The sequence below is a fragment of the Amblyomma americanum genome, chromosome 6, assembly GCF_052857255.1.
Source record: "Amblyomma americanum isolate KBUSLIRL-KWMA chromosome 6, ASM5285725v1, whole genome shotgun sequence".
NCBI lineage: Eukaryota > Metazoa > Arthropoda > Arachnida > Ixodida > Ixodidae > Amblyomma > Amblyomma americanum.
In genome coordinates, this window is record NC_135502.1 from 56,490,923 (window position 1) to 56,509,699 (window position 18,777).

Here is an 18,777-nt window from a genome sequence, read left to right on the forward strand (position 1 = left end):
TTGCAGTTGCAGAAAAATATTGCAGACAGACCGTTAGTGAAATAAACTGGGATAAGAGTTCCGGATTTTGGCATGGATACTGGGATTCCACGACTGAGCTTTTTGCTCAAACGCAGTGGTCGGTGGGCCCACGGAAATATTTAGGAGTGCCCCTTGACAGTTACTGAGAACCCGAGCCTTACTGGATTGAGCAAACGAATCGGGCAAAAGAAAAAGGGAATGGATGGCAGGGCAGGCAATTGTCAGTCTTTTCACGTGCCACTGTCTGCAACATCTTTCTGGTCTCCAAAATTTGGTATGTTATGAGCGTTTTGTGCATGTCAAGAGTCAATGTGCAGAAAATTCACTTTGTGTTTGCTGTTTTCATTTGGGCTTCAACGTGGGAAAAGTCCAGTCGATGCAATTTGTTCCGCCCTGTGAAAAGCGGGGGCCTTGGCTGGCACATTTATTACTACGCCAGGTTGTGTCGCGATTTATATATGTACCTACGTGACCAAAATCATGCCTTTATACGGACCGTCATGCAACTTCGCCTGTGGAAGCATATCCCAGATTTCATTGTGTCGACTGCTCAAGGATCATTGTGCTGTTACTGGGTGCTTGCGCGAGGTTGTGCTTGCGTACCAACTGTTGCACGTGCGATTTGTGATGGAGTACCTTGCTACGGTGTCTAGGAAAAAACTATAGAAATACCTAGTTGGCACACTGATGCCAATATCCGTTTACCGCCCACCATACCTTGGAGGTCCTGGGCATGATGTTCTGAAGAGAGTGAAAAATATGCCCGTTAAACCATCTCTTAAAACCTTTTTCTTCAAATTGCACACCGGGACACTTCCTGAGAAAACTTGGCTTGATGAAAAGGGAATATATGTGCCGTGGACAACAAATTGTTTACTCTGTAGGAAGCCGGAAACCCTACAACACGCTTTTATAGACTGCTGGGACCCAATATTTCACTGGGACGTCCTCCAGCGTACAATTAAAAAAGAACTCCCCATAGATCAGTATAGAATAAGGTTTCTACCTACAGAAAGCACAGCAGGTATACCTTATACGACCTAATAATGCTCTTGGGTATTCACAGTTTGTGGAGAACGAGAATGCAGGTGCGGCACGCAGACGTAAACAGACGATCTGTGCGAGAAACTTTTATAGAGTGTGCTGTGTATATGAGAGAAGTGTATCGGGCCCAGCCCAATTCGCCTGACTGGATTAGCCTTTTTGATAATTTGGCCGCTTTAAGGAAATTTTAGCCAATTCACGGCAGCTGGAGAAAAGCTGACGTGATTTATTCCTTCGTGTTTTGCATCTGTGTCGTGTGGAAAATCAGGCAATAAAGAAAAAAAAGTGAAGCCACAAGTTTGCAGTGTGCACAGCGAACAAAAATAACTTGACAAGGAGGTAAAAAAAAGGCTCCCCGTCGGAAATCGAACCCCGGTCTCCCGCGTGACAGGCGGGGATACTGGCCACTATACTAACGAGGAGTTTTTTTTTTCTTTATTGCCGGTGAACAATACATACGCAGGAATAAAAATCTCTAGCCACACTTTGGCCGAGACAATGGGTTAAAACATTTTCATATCAATCAGTTCATAACTGCCACCCAGTCCGGCGGCTGGGGTTGACTGCGGAGAACGTCTCTCAGGAAAACTGCACTTTCTATAAAGTTTTCCCTCACTGGTCGCACATTTGCGTCGGCGTGCCTGGCCGCCATTCTCGTTTTCCAGATGCTGTGGAGGCCCAGTAGCACAAACATGTCGTAAGGAACCTCCTCACTTTCTATAGGTAGAAACCGGATGCCATAAGGAGTTACAGGTAGTTCTTTCTTCAATGTTCTTTGCAAGATGTCCCAGTGGAAAACCGGGTCCCAGCAGTCGATAAACACATGTTCGATGGTCTCGGGTTTTTTGCAGAGTATGCAGTCGGTGGTCCAGGGCACAAAAATGCCTTTATCGTTTAGCCATGTTTTCACCGGAAGGGTACCGGTATGAAGTTTAAAGAAAAAGGACTTGACAGTCGGTCTTACCGGCATCTTCTTAACTCGCTTTAGCACATCTTTGCCTGGGCCTCCGCAGCAAAAGGAACGGTATAAGGGAGCAGGTATAAATATATCTAGCAAATCTTTGTACAGTTTTTTCCTGGGTACAGCAGATAGATACTGTGTAGAAAAGTGAGCGCTCAAAGTGCGAAAGGCTGCCACAACTTCACGCAAAAAACCTGTTACAGCACGATTCGTGGCCGGGTAACTGGACACAACAAATTCCGGCAACACGTTGCCTAAGCGCACCTGCAACATTGTGCGCAACAAAGGATCGGTTTGATCACGTAGAAACAAAAATCTTGAAACAACTTGTTTCAGAAACAAATTAGAAAGACCAAGGCCGCCGCTTTTGACTGGAAGGAACAGATTAACTCGACTTGTTCGCTCCCAGTTTGAGCTTCAAATAAAGACAGCAGACACTCTATGCAGCTTTGCTTGGGTATTGAGCACGAACTGCAATAAATACCAAATTCTGGCTATTAAAAATACATTGCACACTCTTGCGCGCGCGAAAACAGAAAGGTCACGTCCTTTCCAGCCATCCGCTTTTTTCCTTGCACTCTGCGTTATCTCACCCCACAACTCCGTACTGCTTTTATAGCTCCAAGGGTACCCTCAAGTACTTCGCAGGGGAGGTCGTCCATTTCGTGTTAGCAAACACGGCAGGTGTGCTGTCCCAATCACTGTGCCAAAAACCTAGGCATTTATCCCAGTTAATTTAGGACCCAGTCTTTTTGCAATATTCCCCCGCAACTTTCACACGTTCTTTAACGCTTTCTTGATCCGCGCAAAAAACAGCAATATCATCAGCGTAAGCAAGCACTTTTACTTGCGCCGACAGAAGAGTGAAACCGCAGATCCCATCATTGTGTAACAGTGATAACAGAAAAGGCTCAAGGTAGATCGCAAAGAGCAGAGGCGAGAGCGGGCAACCCTGCCTGACCAAAGAACACACCGGCACAGGTTCAGTCAGCTGTTTGTTCACTATAATTCGTGTAACACAGTTTTCGTACGCCATCTGTACACCTTGTATTATCACAGAGCCTACGTTGGCATATTCTAGAATGGCGAAAAGAATGTCGTGCGACACTCGATCGAAGGCCTTTGCAAGGTCAAGCTGCATCATGGCAACTCGGCCCCCGAAGGCATCGCAGCATTCAAGAACAGTTCTAGCAATGTGCACATTTGTTACAATGGTGCGACCTTTAATACCGCACGTTTGGTGGGGCCCTACAAGTTCCTTTATAACCTTTTGCAGTTTGTTGGCAAGAATCTTCATAAACACTTTATAGTCAACGTTGGTTAGGCTTATCGGCCGATAAGCCCCAACGGACAGCAGTTTAGCCTGATCCTCACACTTGGGTATTAAAACCACGTGTGCTGTTTTAAATGATGGTGGCATTTTCTTTGTTTCATAAATTTCGGTGAAGACGCAGTGGAGAGCTTGGGTGAGTTCGGCTTTGAACTTCTTATAAAAATCACTACCTAGGCCGTCAGGACCGGGAGATTTTCCGGCACTCAGCTCTTCGATTGCTCTTCCCACTTCGCTTACGCTGATTGGTACCTCCAGCCCTTGTTTTATTTCGTCTCCTAGTTTTGGCATACGGGACAAGAACGTGTTTGCAAACCCCTCTTCTTCAAGCCGTCGCCGCCCAAGCAATTCCCGATACTGCTCAACAAACGCCAACTGAATCACTTTGCTATCATTCGTTACCTCGTTTCTGTACCTGATTTGTCTTACTTCGTTCTGAGTCGCGTACTTCTTTTCGTCACTAAGCGAGCGTTTAGTAGGTACTTGGTCAAACCGGAGACGTTCAGCACGGGCCCGTATTATGGCAGCTGTATACTTGTCTTTTTCGATAATATCAAGTTTACTTTTTGTATCTCTTATTTCTTAAATCTTCCCGGCTGGGAACTTTCCAGGCTTACGAGCAAGTCAAGTTGGCAATATAGTTCTTTTTCTTTAACACGTTTATCGTGGCATATAATGCTTGCCCTTTCAATCGCGTTTATTTTCACTTGCTGTTTGAAATCTTCCCACCTAATTACCCAGTTCCCAGGCTCTGCTGATAGCAATGCTTTAATGCATTCATTAACTTTAATGCCAAAGCGTTCATCCTCGAGTAACTGTGTGTTAAACTTCCGCAGGTCCCACGAGAAACGAGATTTCTTGTCTTTTTTCCCCAGGGTAAACGTAACTAAGCTGTGGTCGGTAAATGACATGTGTTTCACCTCGTAGCTATTGCACAAAGGAATCAGATCAAGCGACACATACGCTCTGCCAAGTCTCGCGTGACTTTCACCCTGGAAGTGAGTAAAATGCGGCGCTACCCAAAGAACTTCAGCAACATCATTTAAACCATTTTCTTGCACAATCGAATTCAACAATTCCGCACTTTTGTCACGAAGGAGTCTTTTTGTAATTCTATCCTCTGCTTTACAAATGCAATTAAAGTCGCCCAAAAGCACAATTAACCGCTCACAGCACATATATTGTTCAAGGCGCTCAAAAAATTCATTGAGCTCGTTCTCCCTGTTAGGGGCATACACGCATATGACCCTCCATACCAAATTGCAATAAAAAACATTAACTACAACCAAACGGCCAGTTTGACACACAGTTAAATTCTGCTCGACAATCCCCACAGAATTCCTAATAAAAAGAGCACAACCGCCCGATGTGCCAGAAGAATGGCACACACAAACATTGTAACGTACCGTAAAAGGCTGCACCATACGGGCCTGTTCCTTTCTTTCGACTTTCGTCTCCTGTACGGCTATTATGTCTAGGTCATTATCAACGAACAGCCGGCTTAGTTGGTACTGACGCTTCTTGGAAGCCAGTAGTCCCGACATTAATTGTTGCAATGCGCAACGCTCTAATAGGTGTAGAAGCCATATAGTTTAGGTACAGGAGCCATATGGTGCATACCTCGGGACACAAGGCGGCGGTGCGGGTGACTTGCCTAGTCTAAGGTGTTCGATGGGTGCGGTGGCGGTAATCCAACGTCTTTTGCACAAGTGCCTCTTGCGTATGGACTGGAAAATCAGCCCATGCAGTCCGTCACCGAAAAAGGCCATCTCACGCCCACAGAAACCACTCACGGGGCACTCACTCCAACTAAGGCGGCGGCTTCGCCGCCGCTCGTTGATCGGCCTGTACATACATTCGGCAGCGGTTTAAACGTCGGCCGCCTGACACCAACAGTCTTCTGCGGTGGCTCGTCGCCTTGGCTCACATTGGGCTCTCCATTCGCACTGTGCTCGTGCGGTCGCTTCCCTGCTTGGTTGCTGGTTGATGCATGTGACACTTCCATGCTGTCACCATGCTGGGGAACGACGGGAGCTGACGCCCCACTGCTCAAGACTTCGTCCGTTGGCGCCTTGACTTCTGCAGGCTGTGCTACCTGTTGCTGCCGCTTACTGCTGGGCTCCTCTACTTTTGTGGATATTTCCGGAGGGGGCACAGCTGGGGCCTTCTTCTCCACCCTGTCCCCTGCCTCTGCTGCAGCATCTTCCGCGTCAGCCTCGTCCATGACAAGTTCGGACGAAATGTCAGTGTTGACTAGGACGGCAGCACTCGCGTACGTGCGTACGCAGCTGCTTTCTTCGTGCCGTAGCGACGACAGGCGCCGCATCGTGGAACCTTCACTCACGGCGAATGTGCCCAGTACCGTGGCAGCGCAGACACAGCGGAGCTCTGCCCGGCACAACCACGAGAGCCAGCTCACCGCCAACCCTGACTTCATAAGGGAGGCCTTCCAGCTTCACGCCAGGATTAATTTGCAATGAAACCAAGCGTGTCGTCGACCCCTTGCTGGCGACACCCTGGACGCGCCACCGTTCCTTGGTGACTTCGCTCACCTTGCCGTACGGAGCAAAGGCTACCCTCACGTCTTCGTCGGGCACGTTGTGCAGCAACCAGTGAAGTTTGTCGCGGACGTCCTGGTTTTCCGGGTCGATGACGAGACAGCGGAGGTCCTTGACTTTAAATTCGCCGGCAGAAAGAATTTTCGTCACCGCCTCAGCACTCGCGAAAGTAACAGCCCATACATGGCTCATGCGATACGCCCCCGAGGCGATAACCTCGGGGAGCAGCATCAGCTGAGCCAGCGCATCCCTGAAATCTTCGACCCGATAAGGACGGGCCCGCACGTCAGCGTTCAAAAAAACTGTGTTTAACAAAACACGTCCTGTAGGAAGGGTAGGCAGAATCACCTGATATTCTTCATCCGAAGCAAAAGCTCTGTTTCCGCGGCCACACATGGCCGCTGTAGCTGCTCCAACGGAGCCCGTCATCGCACGTCCGTCACGCTCGGGGGCCGGAAGTCGAATCCACCACTATACTGACGAGAAGAGATGGAAGGGAACACACTTCACCAACTTATAACAGAGAAACGCACTGTGCATTCAGTTCTGAAGATCTTGTAATGACGGTGAAGCCACAAGGTTGCAGTATGCACAGCGAACAAAACAAAGATAACTTGACAAGGAGGTAAAAAAAAAACCTCCCCGTCGGGGAATCGAACCCCGGTCTCCCGTGTGACAGGCGGGGATACTGGCCACTATACTAACGAGGAGAGATGGAAGGGAGCCCGCTTCACCAACTTATAACATAGAAACGCACTGTGCACAGTGGATTCAGTTCTGTAGACATAGTAATGGCGGTGAAGCGACAAGTTTGCAGTGTGCACAGGGAACAAAACAAAGATAACTTGACAAGGAGGTAAAAAAAAAAACCTCCCCGTCGGGGAATCGAACCCCGGTCTCCCGCGTGACAGGCGGGGATACTGGCCACTATACTAACGAGGAGATTTTTTTTTTATTTATTGCATGGAAGAACTTCTGTAGAAAGGAGGAAACTTCAATCAGACTAGTTCGCGTCTCAAGTTACCGGGCAGCTTAATATGAGCCCCCCATAGCCCTAACTCACCACTGCATCCCCATCAAAACATCAAAATTCAGGGAGGCACACACAAGCATCTAGGCACGGCAGCCAGCTTGGAGGTTCGTCGCGAGCAGCATATACACTCCTCACCAACGCACACTGTTCCCGAAACACAGATTTGGACGATCTTGGTGGCTCGGCATGTCTGTCCATCATACGGCTTTTCCAAAGACTGAATAGTCCCATCAACACAAACACGTCATAAGGCACAACAGAGTTTTTGTCAACGGGCAGAAATCGAATAGTGTATGGTGTAATTTCAATGTCCTTCTTAAGATTTCGTTGTAGTATGTCCCAAAAGAACATGGCATCACGGCACAGGATGAAGCAATGATCAATTGTCTCAGGCACTTTACACAGACGACAATTCACATTCCAGGGTACAAACATCCCCTTGTCATTAAGAAATGTCTTGACAGGCAGCGTCGCTGTGTGTAGTTTGAAAAAGAACGTTTTAGCGGCTGCCTGAACGCACATCCGCCTAACACGCTTTAGAACACTGATGTCCAAAGACCCCAGATAAGGCTGCCGATACAATGGTGTAGGGAACAAAGACTCAGTGAGAGCCTGGGTCGTCTGCTTTCTCGAGAGGCTATACAGGTAATCTAAAGAGAAGCGCACAGTGAGAAAATTGAAAGTGTCAGCAACCTCCTTAAGAAATCCCCATAAAGTCCCCTCACGAGCCTGCACAGTCGGTGCGAATAAGTAAGGCAAATGAAAACTAAGCCGCCTAATGAGCACAGCTACCAGAAACGGGTCGTTTGCCGATTTGAAAAAGAAAAAACGGGAAACGAGTTGATGCACGAACAGGTGAACAAGGCCCACTCCACCACCCTCTAAGGGAAGGAACAAGTTGTCACGCCTCATCGGCTCCCATTGAGAGCGCCAAACGAATGCTGCAAATATTCTATGTATTGCTTGCACCTTCCTCCTCGCACAATGCAGGACTTGAAGGACATACGCGAGCTTTGCAAACAAAAAAATGTTACAGACCTGTGCCCTCGCAAACACTGAGAGTTCCCTACCCATCCAAGCCTGTGTTTGCCGCCGTAGAGTTACAGTTTGTGAATCCCAGTAGGCTGTACTGTTGCGAACTTGGTGCAGCGGAACGCCTAGGTACTCAAGAGGGCTACAGTTCCAGCATATACCACCGAACTGGCTTGGCCTAGTTCCCCAATGACCCAACCAAAAGCCTTTGGATTTCTCTAAATTAAGAGCCGCGCCTGATACATCGCAGAACTGTTTAGTCAAGTTTAGAGCCTCGAGTACACTCTTTTTGTCAGAACAAAAGGGGGCGACATCATCAGCGTAAGCTAAAACTTTAACTTCACATTGAGCCAGAGAGAAACCGCGGATAGCTGCGCTGTTAATTATACTGAGACAGAGGGGTTCCAGATATAGGGCAAACAATGGAGACAGTGGACATCCTTGACGAACAGATGCTTCTAGTGGTACTGGTTTCGTTAGCTCCTGATTAACAATAACCCTTGTATAGGAGTTCTTATAGCACAGCCTTATGCCTTTGAGCAAGACGTCACCAATATTTGCATACTCCAAGACCGCGAACAAGAAATCGTGCCGAACTTTATCAAACGCCTTAGCCAAGTCAATTTGAATCAGAGCTACTTGGCCTATCTCATCAGATACTGTCTCTAATACTGAACGTGCAATATGGATATGTGTTTGAATACTGCGGCCTCTAATACCACAGACCTGATGCGGACCTATCAAGTCCATAATGACGAGCTGCAGACGACTGCTAAGAACCTTGGCAAAAATTTTGTAATCAACATTGCAAAGGGAAATTGGACGATATCCCTCAACAGTTTTCAACCGATTAGTATCTTTGCTTTTGGGAATTAATATTGTGTGCCCAGAATAAAAAGTGGGAGGCAGGACACCCACATCATAAGATGCTTTGAAAACTTCCATCAAAACAGGCACTAGGCAAGGCGAAAATGTTTTATAGAATTCGCTAGTAATACCATCTGGCCCAGGAGATTTCTGGCTCTGCAGGGCAGAAATGGCTGATTGAATTTCATCCAAAGTGATAGGTCCCTTCACTATAGCGCACTTCTCATCATCAAGTCGAGGGAAGTTTCCGAGCAAGGAACTGTAATCGAAACCCTGACTTGGATCTTCGCAACTGCCAAACAGCTTCCGATAATAGTCGAAGAAATCAGCAAGAATACCAGGCGCATCACTGTATGTCCAATCACCATACTGAATTTCCAATATTTCCTTCGCAAGAGCATTCTCTCTTTCATCACTCAGGGCCCGACGAGAAGGTTGCTCATCAAGAAACCTTCGGGACCTAGATCGTATCAAGGCCCCCTTATATCTGTCTGTCGCAAATTGTTGAAGCTGTGCTTTTACGTTATTAATCTCTTCGAGATAGGCACCCGGGCTTACCCTCTCTAGCTCATGTAGCTCCGTTAGGGTGCGCCCAAGCTCACGAAGGTGGTGTCTCCTCAGGGAAACCATTCTTGCTGAGGCCTCAATTGCCAAGTTTTTGATCTCCTGTTTAAACAAGTCCCACTTTTGAAAAATGGAAAGATCACGACGTGACCATACGTCCTTCAAACAAGTAGGTACAGCACGCTGAAAGATTTCGTCTGAGAGCAGACAGTTATTCATCTTCCACAACTCCCATCGAGGGTGAAGTACATGCCGAGTGTACTTTCCTATCTGAAGAGACACCATACAGTGGTCACTGAAGAAAATGGGCCGCACCCAGTAGCCAAACACACTTGCTAATGCGTCAACAGAAACGTAAATTCTGTCAAGGCGAGCATTAGAGGAAAACTGAAAATAAGTGAAATGTATACTGTCGCCTTTTTCCTGCCCCACATCCACAAGACTATATTCAGAAACCAAATCGGTAAGTAATGCAGCACTATGGTCGTATCTCTTACATACCACTGAACGGTCCTCATCCCTACAAACGCAATTAAAATCTCCCAACAATATAATTTTGCGGTCCGTGCACAAATGTTCAACTAATGACTGAAAAAAAAGCCTTCTATCGCGCTGCTTTGTGGGGGCATAAACACAAATAATCCGCCACTGTACACCTGAAATTGTGAGATCACAGCATATAAGTCGCCCCTCGTCATCTATGCAATAAGACATGGCTGTCATCTCTAGCGTGTTCGCCAGGAATAGCATACAACCTCCGGATAAGCCTCTCGCGTGGCTAACAATAATGCTGTATTCCGACAAAAAAGGCTCAAGAGCAGCTGCTGTCTCTTCATCAGAGGACAACTTTGTTTCCTGGATAGCGGCTACACACACACTCCATTTCTTTAAGAGATGCCGTACCTGCTTTTGCCTCCTACGATTACGCATACCCCTAACGTTAAGGGTAGCGACTTGATATGCTGCGACGCTCGCCATTTTGGTGCCAGTCTTAACAAACGCCATCCCCTGGAATGTGGTGGCCCGCCGCCAAATTGGCGGCCCCTCGGGCAGACATCGCCCTCCTCTTTAACACAACCCTTCCCGTGGCCTCTACACATTGTGCCTTCTGGTCAGCGCCATCGATACACACCTCGTCAGCATCTGCAGGACGTTTCAAAGGTGCGGTGCTGTCCATGTCTTCCTCTGAGACAGCCAAGGCCTCGGCCCACGAACCCGAGGGGAGCACATCACTCGCTGCCACACTGACAGCCGACAGAGAACCTGACACGCCAGAGATCGACGCCACACACGTCTCACCGTTACCCTCCAACGACGAAGCAGAATCAGCATCAGAGGAGGATCGGCGAGCATTCACTGGCTGTATCGCCTCGACTGACTCCACAGGAGGCATATCCGGACGTTGACCTGTGGCAACGAGGTGTTCCTGTGCAGCAAGCACAGCAGTCTCTGTAACACTCACGGGGGGCCCGGGTCCGGCGGTTTTCGTCCTGGAGGCGTGGATGCTAGATGGCCAGTCGCTTCATATTCCGTGTTGTTTTGAGGTGTTGAAGTCTTCTGTTCCCCATCTATTCGATGCTCATGACTTAGTTCTCCGGTCGCGTCCACAACCTCAGACACATCCATAATGTGTTCTGATGCCACGTCATCTTCCCGTGACCACTGGCCTTGACGCAGCCTGTCAGCGTAACTCAAGACACAGTTCTCCGCAGTATGGCCAAAGCGTCGGCACTGAGTGCATCGAGGCGTGCGACACTGGCGCCGGACATGTCCAACCCGGCTACATCGGAGGCACAGTGGAGGTCTCCCTGGGATAAGGACTAATGCCTGCACTCCATAAACATTAAGTGTGTGTGGAATGGTGCTAGCTGACACTCCATCCTTGAGTGTGAGGGAGAGTTCACGGTTCGCCGTTTCCATATGCTCCATCCCTGGGCACCGCCACTTTTCACGCTCCACAGACTGGACCGTGCCATAAGGCTCTAATGCTTCCACAATCCTCCGGTGTTCCATATAGCGGGGAAGCCAAAGGAGCTTAACCTTGACGTTCTTAGTATCCGGGTCAAACACCATGCACCGCAGTCCTTTGACAGGAAACTCCGCTTTGTTAACAAGCTTCTGTTTGGAAGAACTACTCTCGCAGGTAACCATCCACACGTGGCTCATTTGGTATTGACCAATGCACAAAATTTCCCGGAGATCCAATATCTGTGCGAGTGCGTCACGGAAGTCAGGTGCTCGGTACGGGCGACCCTTAAGGTCAGCATGCAGGAAAACTAACGAGGAGAGATGGAAGGGAACACGCTTCACCAGCTTATAACATAGAAACGCACTGTGCACAGTGGATTCAGTTCTGTAGACATAGTAATGGCGGTGAAGCGACAAGTTTGCAGTGTGCACAGCGAAGAAAACAAAGATAACTTGACAAGGAGGTAAAAAAAAACCTCCCCGTCGGGGAAGCGAAACCCGGTCTCCCGCGTGACAGGCGGGGATACTGGCCACTATACTAACGAGGAGAGAAACACGCTTCACCAACTTATAACATAGAAACGCACTGTGTACAATGGATTCAGTTCTGTAGACATAGTAATGGCGGTGAAGCGACAAGTTTGCAGTGTGCACACCGAACAAAACAAAGATAACTTGACAAGGAGGTAAAAAAACAAAAACCTCCCCGTCGGGGAATCGAACCCCGGTCTCCCGCGTGACAGGCGGGGATACTGGCCACTATACTAACGAGGAGAGATGGAAGGGAACACGCTTCACCAACTTATAACATAGAAACGCACTGTGCACAGTGGATTCAGTTCTGTAGACATAGTAATGGCGGTGAAGCGACAAGTTTGCAGTGTGCACAGCGAACAAAACAAAGATAACTTGACAAGGAGGTAAAAAAAAAACCTCCCCGTCGGGGAAGCGAAACCCGGTCTCCCGCGTGACAGGCGGGGATACTGGCCACTATACTAACGAGGAGAGAAACACGCTTCACCAACTTATAACATAGAAACGAACTGTGCACAGTGGATTCAGTTCTGTAGACATAGTAATGGCGGTGAAGCGACAAGTTTGCAGTGTGCACAGCGAACAAAACAAAGATAACTTGACAACGAGGTAAAGAATGAAGAAGCTCCCCGTCGGGGAATCGAAACCCCGGTCTCCCGCGTGACAGGCGGGGATACTGGCCACTATACTAACGAGGAGAGAAACACGCTTCACCAACTTATAACATAGAAACGAACTGTGCACAGTGGATTCAGTTCTGTACACATAGTAATGGCGGTGAAGCGACAAGTTTGCAGTGTGCACAGCGAACAAAACAAAGATAACTTGACAACGAGGTAAAGAATGAAGAAGCTCCCCGTCGGGGAATCGAACCCCGGTCTCCCGCGTGACAGGCGGGGATACTGGCCACTATACTAACGAGGAGAGAAACACGCTTCACCAACTTATAACATAGAAACGAACTGTGCACAGTGGATTCAGTTCTGTAGACATAGTAATGGCGGTGAAGCGACAAGTTTGCAGTGTTCACACCGAACAAAACAAAGATAACTTGACAAGGAGGTAAAAAAACAAAAACCTCCCCGTCGGGGAATCGAACCCCGGTCTCCCGCATGACAGGTGGGGATACTGCCCACTATACTAACGAGGAGAGATGGAAGGGAACACGCTTCACCAACTTATAACATAGAAACGCACTGTGCACAGTGGATTCAGTTCTGTAGACATAGTAATGGCGGTGAAGCGACAAGTTTGCAGTGTGCACAGCGAACAAAACAAAGATAACTTGACAAGGAGGTAAAAAAAAACCTCCCCGTCGGGGAAGCGAAACCCGGTCTCCCGCGTGACAGGCGGGGATACTGGCCACTATACTAACGAGGAGAGAAACACGCTTCACCAACTTATAACATAGAAACGCACTGTGTACAATGGATTCAGTTCTGTAGACATAGTAATGGCGGTGAAGCGACAAGTTTGCAGTGTGCACACCGAACAAAACAAAGATAACTTGACAAGGAGGTAAAAAAACAAAAACCTCCCCGTCGGGGAATCGAACCCCGGTCTCCCGCGTGACAGGCGGGGATACTGCCCACTATACTAACGAGGAGAGATGGAAGGGAACACGCTTCACCAACTTATGACATAGAAACGCACTGTGCATTCAGTTCTGAAGACCATGTAATGACGGTGAAGCCACAAGGTTGCAGTGTGCACAGCGAACAAAACAAAGATAACTTGACAAGGAGGTAAAGAATGAAGAAGCTCCCCGTCGGGGAATCGAAACCCCGGTCTCCCGCGTGACAGGCGGGGATACTGGCCACTATACTAACGAGGAGAGGTGAGGGTTAGTCCTCAAACTGCTACCTTATCACGGAGAAACGCGCGGCGCACAGCTCCCGAACAGGGCAATGGCGGTTAAGCGATAAGTGTGCACTGTGCGCAGAGCAAGGAATGAGAAGAAAGAAGAATGGAGCTGCCCGTCGGGGAATCGAACCCTGGTCTCCCGCGTGACAGGCGGGGATACTGGCCACTACACTAACGAGGAGAGATTAAATGTGGCAGACATTACTGACTTATTACAGAGAAACTCAGTGTGCACTTGGGTGACCACCGATCCCGCGACTCGCGAGACTGCCCCACATTGAGGGCTATTGTCCCGCGTCCCGCAAGAGTTACGAAAGTCTTCGAAAATGTCCCGCATTTCGTACTTTATTATAAAAGTTCGGCAGCGCATTGAGTTCAGATGCATCTCACCATCCTGTATGAGTGTGCAATTAAGCCTAGAAGTCAAAGAAGTGTAGGCAGGTTAGCCTTGACTGCACTTGGGGCACTCCTAATGAGGGAATCTAGGGAAACATGGGCTGAGCGCCATTCGAAGATCGAGAGGCAATCAGCAAACTGAAATATAATCAAAGACTAACCGAAATGGAGAAATCAAGGTGGGCAAAAAAGGTGTACATGTATCTCTACATGAATATTATTAATACAAAACGGACGAACAGAACCCGAAAGCTAAGAACGAAGTACCTAAAGGTGAGGGATGGGGCTGAGCAAAATGCTAGTGTGAAAACGGAGCAAAACGAACAAAGAAAGATGTGGAAGGAAATAATGTAAGAAATATCAGTGGTAGGTATATATAGGGTACGAAAACAGGACATAAAGAGAGCCTATTTGATAACTCGTGGGTAGTTCGTTGCTTCGATAGGGGTTTTGAGAACGAAAATGCACAGGTCCAAATTTTAAGAAGATATATTATGGTTTGCGTGCAGAACTGAAACGGAGACCATAGAGCACTTTGTTTTGAGGTGCGCAAAAGTTCGTCCCGCCTTTTCCGATGGATCAGCGACTGATATGGAGAGGGCGCTGGGATTTGCTGGGGAGGGCGGACGAATGGATTAGAAAAAGTGTGGCTTTAACAAAGGGGAGGTTAGAAGATTGGCGGAGGAAGTCAAGGGAGGGGTGAATTTGGAGAGGAAAAAAATAGTCAAATTAGACATTTTCAAAGCAAAATACAGAGAAAAAAAGGAACGAGGGTAAAATCATAGGTTAGGTGGAGCAAGCTGCCGCCCCATCCGAAGGGTAAACCCGTCCGTCCGTCCATACAGTTGCAAGCACTCCAAGCTTGCGAAAAAGTCGAGCGGTTCACGGCGGCGACGAATTCTTCGACGCTAGCTGCGCGCGCCCTTGTTTCTTGTCAGAGCGCGTTACAGTGATGTATAAAATAGTTTTGTTTGCACAGATATGTATTTGAACTTCAACTTGTATCAGTTACTCTATTTTCCTGTCTCAGAGATGAAAAAAATATTGCGAGAAAGTTTCTCGCCAAAGGCTAAAAAAAAAATTGGTGGTGGTTTAGCCCTGGTTAAACCTGGAGTGACGCGATAGCTACAGCTGGCCGAGTGGAACTTGGTCACGTGACCAACCACGTCATCAGCCACGGCGCCGCGCCGCCGGCAGCTGCTCCGCACCACGTGACAGCGTGGCGGCGTAGCCACAAGGTTGCTGCGCAGCCATAAGGTTGAAGCGCAGCCACAGGGTTACAGCGCAGCCACAGTGTCGCTTGGCCGCCACCCTGAAGGCTCGAAATGCTACCGTAATGTAGCTATCGCTACAAAACAGTTTATTGTCTCTAAAGTTTCTCATCGTGCTGTGTCCACTCCTTGGATCACCCGATTTCTATCCTTGAACTTAAACATATCGCCCGACTTTTATTCTTTTATTCCCGAATCGCTTCATATATTCAAACCGGAGCTTAAGTGTCCCCTCCCGTTTTTTTTTCCCAGGTGCATGCCCTCACACGACAGTGGCATTTGTAAATCTTTAAATAATGATAATAATAATAATTGGTTTTTGGGGAAAGGAAATTGCGCAGGATCTGTCTCATATATCGTTGGACACCTGAACCGAGCCGTAAGGGAAGGGATAAAAAAGGTAGTGAAAGAAGAAAGGAAGAGAGAGGTGCCGTAGTGGAGGGCTCCGGAATAATTTCGACCACCTGGGGATCTTTAACGTGCACTGACATCGCACAGCACACGGGCGCCTTTACGTTTTGCCTCCATAAAAATGCAGCCGCCGCGGTTTTTATGGAGGCGAAACGCTAAGGCGTCCTTGTGCTGTGCGATGGCAGTGCACGTTAAAGATCCCCAGGTGGTCGAAATCTTTAAATCAGTTTTCAAATATGCTCTGAATATTTTCATAAAGTTTTGAAATGATTGCGTATAGGGTAAATTGCATCAGTAGGCAGGCTGCTGTTGCCGTTAGGAGGTCAAGTCCCCTACTCGAAACCTTCGCTGTCCAGTTGCGAGACAACCAGAGACAACAAATGCTAGCGCAACGGCATTGTTAGTGTTATCTTACCTAAATATATTCCAAGAAACGTCGCATGAGGCCTAGGTTGCGTTACAAAAGACTGTTGAATCGAATCGCCGCCGAATCGAGGAGTCTGAGAGGCCGGATCTGTGGCCATGTGCTGCAGAAAGACGAGCAGTGCTTTCTGGCACAGTTCGTAGGCCCTTTTCCTGGAACCCAGACAACTGTATGAAGAGGCATTTGGAGCGCAGAGCCGCTGTGAAATGATTATATAAGGATTTTTCGGCGGCCAATGCAAAGCAGTCGAGAGGTGTTTATGCCAAGAGCTGCGAGCATGCCTATTCATCCAGTTTACGCCACTCATGCTTTCACTAACGTATTCTTTAATCAGATAGTCGAACTTCGTTTTAACGAAACGGTTTGTACCTAAATAATGGATATAACGAAAGAATGACGATTCCCGCTGGAAGCTCGGTCAACACGGGCTATAACGAAGCTGCTGCTATAACGGAGGATTCGCCGGGCCCCTCCAACTTCGTTATAACGAGGTTCAACTATATAGCTGTAAAAGCGTACCTTCCCAAAGGCGTCCTCTACTCCATGTCGTCGCACAAAGCAGAGAGGGGAAGCGCATTGTGCCGTCGTGTTCTTTCTTCGTCCTGCGACTCTGCGCTGTTTTTTTTTCTTTATTAAGATGTACCAACTTTCCCGAGTATCCGCCTTAACACAGAGACGAGGCCTGCGGCTGCCTGACCTTCTAGTGAGGTGACGATGTTTCGCGATTGAAATCGCTTTACATTTTTGATGGATTTCCACGCATGTACACTGCGGAACACGATAAGCTCTGTCCTTTTTGCAAACGAGAAAAGGGCACCCTGCCGCACGTCTTGGCAGAGCGCACTAAACTCAAGACCCCCCCCCCCTCCTCCCCTTCCCGCCAACACCCCCAATCCCTAACCCCTTGAGCAATGGGAGACCTTGTTATCCAGCCCCGCCCTACCGATTCAGCTCGCACTGACGGACAGGGGCCAGGAGCTGCTGGAAACATATGGGTCCCGTAACTAGGGAACCACCCCGTCTGGTGCCTGCGTGCACCACCGATTTCGGGCTTAATAAATGCTGATTCATCATCATCGTCATCGGCTTGGTGAATCGCTTAAGTGCCTCGAGACGTTAGGTGGAGCAGTGCCTGAGTGTCGCGACGTTGGTGGTTAGGCGCGTTCTCTCAACGCCGCAAGAACGTAAGTTGAGCTGAGCTTGTGGATGCGTCAGGAGGCGCGGGCTGGCTGCGTGTGGCTGCCGTAGGTTAGCTGAAGCCCGCTCGCCGAGCTGAGCCCACCTTGCTCTCTTCGGTGTCTGCCGGCGATTGTAGTGCTCAAAAACAAGGAGCATGGTACAAATCATTGTCCACGTCGTTCACAAAACAGGAAAGTCTGTGTCGCGTTTTATGCATTCAGCAGCTCGTTGTTGAGAGCAGGATCTCCGGCCATTAAAGTGATTTATTCGTCATCAGGTTATACACGCAATCTTTTGTCTTTTTGGTTTCTTTAGAGCGAAAGCTCTACTACTCGAGGTACAACTCACTTTCGCCTGACTTTGCACGCTTGACCTTGCAGTCCTACCAAGGTCGAACCAAGCACACACCCCCAAGACTGACAATGTGTGACTATGTGTCTTGCTGCGCATAGCCATGATATGCCTGCGTCGTATGGTCATAGCTAATGACCAGCAACCACGTGACCGATGGTTGCTGTCGCTTGACCTTTGACCTTGACCTTTGAACTTTAGAGCTGAGATTCGCATCGCCTGATGTGACGTCATACAATGACGTAGAAATTACGCCACACAATTATCCGCTATAAATACTTCAGGCTTTGCTTTTGCTCGTCTACTATAGTTCAGCAGGGTTGAACCTCAGTCAATTTTTTCTACTGCGTGCGCTGCTAGCGTCTGCTTCATAGGCTGCTGGATAACCGTACTGTAACCTGGCCTCGGAGACTGCGCCCAGGTTGGAGAATGGGTGCGAAAATACCCGTTTGCTATACGGGTGCACGTATCAAGGGAAGCCTTCCGCAGATCTCCACTGAGGAAATAGCACAACTGTAAAATAACAATTTAAAACTAACAATACTGTAGCATAATATAACTAACGTAAATAAATAAAAGTAAAAAATTAATTTAAGTGGCGTGATCAACAGTTTACAAGACACGAGTGCGCGGAAAAAAAATCATTTCGGCGCAGTCACATAGTGTAGTCCTCTGAAATGTGTCAACGTATGCGGGGACATGCGGGCGCTATCCAGAAAACTCCTGCCATATACCTCAGCTGACAGATGGGAAAACATCATACGCAGTGAAGACAAACGTGTAAAAGCTAACATCGCAGATTGGATCCTCGAGGTCCCCCTTCATGGAGGCCACCTAGGGCGACAGTGGCCTAACGACGACAAAAAAGGCCTAATCAAGTTTATTCCTCCCCCTGCTCCGCTTGTAACATTATAATGCGACTGGATCGCGAAGTAGAGCTGCAATAAACATTTACAGCAATAGCTGTTAT

The 18,777-nt window shown here is 48.2% G+C and overlaps 7 non-coding genes across 7 annotated transcripts; all 7 read right to left on the reverse strand.

The window, feature by feature from the left end:
- Nucleotides 1-6,784: 6,784 nt before the first annotated feature.
- Nucleotides 6,785-6,856, reverse strand: TRNAD-GUC (transfer RNA aspartic acid (anticodon GUC)). Its single transcript has one exon. It is a non-coding gene; the product is annotated as a tRNA-Asp (tRNA).
- Nucleotides 6,857-12,080: 5,224 nt separating this feature from the next.
- Nucleotides 12,081-12,152, reverse strand: TRNAD-GUC (transfer RNA aspartic acid (anticodon GUC)). Its single transcript has one exon. It is a non-coding gene; the product is annotated as a tRNA-Asp (tRNA).
- Nucleotides 12,153-12,537: 385 nt separating this feature from the next.
- On the reverse strand, nucleotides 12,538-12,610 carry TRNAD-GUC (transfer RNA aspartic acid (anticodon GUC)). The gene has a single exon. It is a non-coding gene; the product is annotated as a tRNA-Asp (tRNA).
- Nucleotides 12,611-12,764: 154 nt separating this feature from the next.
- On the reverse strand, nucleotides 12,765-12,836 carry TRNAD-GUC (transfer RNA aspartic acid (anticodon GUC)). Its single transcript has one exon. It is a non-coding gene; the product is annotated as a tRNA-Asp (tRNA).
- A 154-nt stretch (nucleotides 12,837-12,990) lies between these two features.
- TRNAD-GUC (transfer RNA aspartic acid (anticodon GUC)) lies at nucleotides 12,991-13,062 on the reverse strand. The gene has a single exon. It is a non-coding gene; the product is annotated as a tRNA-Asp (tRNA).
- Nucleotides 13,063-13,446: 384 nt separating this feature from the next.
- On the reverse strand, nucleotides 13,447-13,518 carry TRNAD-GUC (transfer RNA aspartic acid (anticodon GUC)). The gene has a single exon. It is a non-coding gene; the product is annotated as a tRNA-Asp (tRNA).
- A 155-nt stretch (nucleotides 13,519-13,673) lies between these two features.
- Nucleotides 13,674-13,746, reverse strand: TRNAD-GUC (transfer RNA aspartic acid (anticodon GUC)). Its single transcript has one exon. It is a non-coding gene; the product is annotated as a tRNA-Asp (tRNA).
- Nucleotides 13,747-18,777: the final 5,031 nt, after the last annotated feature.